Source organism: Hippopotamus amphibius, chromosome X (genome assembly GCF_030028045.1).
Source record: "Hippopotamus amphibius kiboko isolate mHipAmp2 chromosome X, mHipAmp2.hap2, whole genome shotgun sequence".
NCBI lineage: Eukaryota > Metazoa > Chordata > Mammalia > Artiodactyla > Hippopotamidae > Hippopotamus > Hippopotamus amphibius.
Window position 1 is genome coordinate 55,374,738 of NC_080203.1, and position 4,436 is coordinate 55,379,173.

Genomic DNA, 4,436 nt, shown 5'->3' on the forward strand with positions numbered 1-4,436 from the left:
TGGCTCAGCTACTAGCAGCTAATAGCATGATCTCTAGCCATCTCTAGCTGCAGAGCAGTGCCTGGGGCTAGGGTACCTCCCAACTCTTTAACATGCCTCTCCTGACAGTGTATCAACAAACAATGTAAATTGAATCCTCTGTCTCTATGGGGATGAGGCTGAGTACCCCAAGAGTGTTGTCTTGATATGGGAATCAGCAGAAAATGGCAGTAACATCAGGAAGAGCAGATGCCCTGAGCCTTGCATAACCTGAGAGTTACATTAGTCCCATAACTTCCCCAGGTCACAGAAAAGTGTTCAAAGAGGTCAGAAAAGAAAGGGGGGAGATGGGGAGGAAGAAGAAAAATCCAAAAGCTTTGTCCTCATCCAGCCTCTCCCCTCTCAGGGAGCTCTGGCAGTTCAGTATAAACCCCTGAGAGACTCCCTTATGGGCTGCCCTTAGCCTTATGAAGGCACCCATGGAACCACGGAGAGGGACTCCACACTTGCTCCATCCACAACTGGATGTCTCACTCTCACAGTCACTCATACTGTAGTCAACAGGTTAGTAGAGACAGGAAAGGGCAGAAATCAGAAAAGCCTGAGTGACCTTACTTTGTTGATACTGGATGAGCCCCCACAATGATGTCATGAAATCCATCTAGGGAGTGGATTCATGATCTTCAAAGGAAGCAAATTTATCTTTGGGATCAATAACAAGCTGCCGGTCAGGTTTAAGTTACAGGATAACAGTTTATTAGGAAGAAAGGATGACAGCTTCTGGCACTGACACCAGAAGGGGGTGGAGAAACCCAAGAACAGGTCTTACATGAGCAATCTATATACCTTCAGAGCAGAGTTAATTACAGTCCCTACCTTAGGATTGATTGCCTCTATAGAAACATTCATGATATTCAAAGAATTTTGTTACTCAGTGATTTTGTGATGTCCCAGGTAACCCCCACCCTAGAGTGATAAGAATCAGTCTTAAAGAATGAGTGAAGTTAAGTCAAGTTTTTCCACTTCTTCCATCCCTCCCTCCCCCAGCCAATTCAGCCCCTGGGACTCTCAAACTGTCATGGCACTGGTGTGTGTGTCATTTAGCTAGTGTATTACAATGAGGCTCAAGGCCTATCAGAAGTCAAATCTTCCATCATCTTGAACCTAGTTGGTTCTAACCATCTTTTGTCATGTCCTATGGCTATGTCATTTTTTAAAGGTTGTGCCCTGCCCCCTTCACTCCTGTTTCAGCTGGAACACTTTTTGAGAACGTAATAAAGTCTAAATCACCATAAACTGACAGTTAGAAATCTGGACTTGGAGGACATTGCTTGTGAGAGCACAGAAAAAAGAGAGGAATGTGTTATTGGAAAGTAGAGGAAAGGGAAGTCATTGCTTTATAGTTGCAGAGAGCTTAGGAAAATTATGACTTGCAATTATGTGGGTAAGTGACAGACTTAGATATTTAATTCTCAACTGAAAATAATAAATTGTAAGTTATGCTAATGAGGAAAATTTGGAGTTTGTAGCTTTATGTCTGCTCTGCTTCTGTAAAACCTGTTTGTTGCACTAGAGTGAGGACAAAATACTTTAACAATCAACTGGGACCTAAAAGAATGTTCTGTTCCTGCCCCTGCTCGCCTTTGTTTGAAAACCCTTTGCATGTACCCCTAGTAACTCCCGTGCTCTGTAATCACCTGTAATCCATGAAAACTGAGTAGCCAATCAATTAATGCCAACTGTAGCCAATCAATTAATGCTAACTGTAGCTATGTGTCTTAACCTATATAAGGAGAGAATTCACCTGGAACGGCACACAGAATTTTGAAGCATTAGCTCATCTGGGTCTGCCGGCTCAAAAAACCTGAGTTGTCCAACCCTCCAAGTGTGGTGCTTGGTTTCTCATGGGATTGATTTCTGCAGCAATGCTTTGCTCAGGGACCTTACTGAGGAATATAGTCAAGGAGATGACCTCTCAGATAGCTTTGAGGAAGTGTCCAAAGAGGTAAGGGAGGAGCCATGATATATAGGAGTATTTCCTGGAAAATAAAGTATTTGAGCATCAAACTATTACTGCTAATCACACACACAAACCAGACATCTCAATTTAAGGATTTTAGTGCTTTTCTATGTATGGGAAGATGCAGGAGTCTGGGCTCATTGAAATCATTCCTGTGATATGCTTCTAAACTATCTAGGACCAGTATCCTACTTTTCCTCCAAACTGAATTCCCCTCTGGGTACACCATTAAGGGCAGTTGCAGTGATTGATGGCTTGATGACAGGCAGCATTGTTTACATAAATGGCAGGCAACATTTTTTTTTGCCCACATAATTAAGAAGATTTCCAAACAAAGTGTTGAAGGCAAAGCATGGCTTTTATTGTTGCTTATAGTAAAATGTAAGAGAAAGAGAGAAATTGAGGCAAGAACTGTTATGCCAAAAGGAAGCACGATCTGATGATTTTGGAAATGCTCAGCCTTTGGAAGTGGCAAAAGACACACTAAATTATGAGATTTACTGTTAGGAAAGTGTGCTCCAGATAAAAGGTTGAGGGTGACTCTACAACTCTTTCCTGAAACCTGAGAAAGATCAAACATCAGAGTATTTAATCACACAAAAGGCTCTTTAAAGAGATTAAGGGTGTGCCTCACAGATCCTTTCAACTATATCAGAGGACCACTTGGAAGTTAAAGGCCATTCTCTCTCATCCATCTCAGCAGAAGCCAGAATTAGAGAAGGGATTATCCTGAAAAGAGCTGTGAGTGGAGTTTGTCTTTTGTATAATGGAATGAATCCCTATGAAATACGTGGAATCTCACAAAGTCCCTAAGAAACTAATTTAGCAGAAACATTGCCAGCTTAGAATAAAAGAGTCAGAGACAATTAGAAATGAAAAGTATCTCTTGGACCCCAAAAATTCTACTGGCAGAAAGCAGACTGAGCTGCAAATAAATGCTACTTTACATGGAAAAGGAAGGATGATTTAGAAGCAGAAATAAAAAAAAACCCAAGAACAGAGCCAAGAGCCACAAAGGATTATCCCTAGTCCTTGAACCTGATCAGGGGACTTTGGCTGGAATTTGCCTGTCTGGATTACATAACTGCCTTAGAGCAGTGACTGTTTTCACATTCCATTTCCCCCTCATTTGAACTGGGATGTCTGTTGCTGCTATTGTATTCATTTCTCACCACTGTATGTTGGGTGCTTGTATTAGTCAGGGTGATCCAGAGAAAAAAACAGAACCAGTAGGCTATAGTGTATATATATATATGTGTGTGTGTGTGTGTGTGTGTGTGTGTGTACATACAGATATAGATATATAAAATAGTATATCAATATCTATATGAATATAGATATATACTATATTTATACATTTAGTATGTCTATATGTATATCCTCATGGTTCAGTCAAGCTAACACATAAAATTAATCATCACAAGTGTATTGGGGCCTTTTGTCACCAGGCCTCAGCAGCATGGAGGTGGTGGTGGTGATAAGGCAGAAGCACTACCTTGAGGCTGCATTGCAGAATTTACAAGATAGCTGCCCTGGCCAGGCCCACTATCTCCTCTGAGCCTACAGTTCATCACACAATGATAAAAGCACTTTCAAAGGAACATGTCCATACTGTTTCCAGTTGCTCATTCACAATAAGTCTCGAGTGTGCCTCAAATCCAAACCCAAACTAACACCCAAAATACAGAAACTTATTAGTTGAGAAGCAAGAAATTACACACTCAGTTTTAAAGAAGCAAAAGTTTTGAAAAGGTACAAAGACTCCAAAAGTGTACTGTTGATTACTTGTAAAACATGCCACAGAACAGTTAAACATCATGGTAAAAGTAGAAGCTTTCTATCAGCATTGAAGACAATTCTACCACTCCTGCGAGTAAACTTAGCCTGAAGACCCCGGAGAGAAAGACTCTAAGTTCTTCAAAACTAAATCACGATATGTCTGGTTCCAAAGGCAAGAGCCCAGCATTGATTTTCAGAACACCTGCATCTGGAGAGTCAACATCCATTTGCTCCTTAAAGAATGTGAGCAAAACAAAGAAACACTTCTCTCAACTAAAAATGTTGCTTAGTCAGAGTGAATCCAAAAAGAGCCCAAAGGTGGACTTCAGAAATTTCTTATCTTCTTTGTAAAGGATGGACTATGAAAATAAGAAATGTTAAATGTAATTTCTGAAACTAAAGTTAGTCAGAAAAACTGATTTTTAGAAAACATTTTTTTCTTTAAGAACTTTTATTGATACAATTGACATACAATAAATTGCATGTATTTAAAGTGTAAAAAAAAAACAAAATAAACAAAAACAAGTGTATTGAGGGCAGATAACTTGTCTCTTTACTTTCACATTTCCTCAAGATGGAGGGGAATTTTGTCTCAGTAGCAAAATGGATTGAATATATGAGCCTTTTTTGCACCTGGTCTAGATTTAGATGATGAAAT

General features: G+C 39.9%; 1 pseudogene; it reads left to right on the forward strand.

Moving 5' to 3' along the window:
• Positions 1-3,458: 3,458 nt before the first annotated feature.
• LOC130841447 (UPF0711 protein C18orf21 homolog) lies at positions 3,459-4,129 on the forward strand (annotated as a pseudogene).
• The last annotated feature ends 307 nt before the right edge of the window (positions 4,130-4,436 follow it).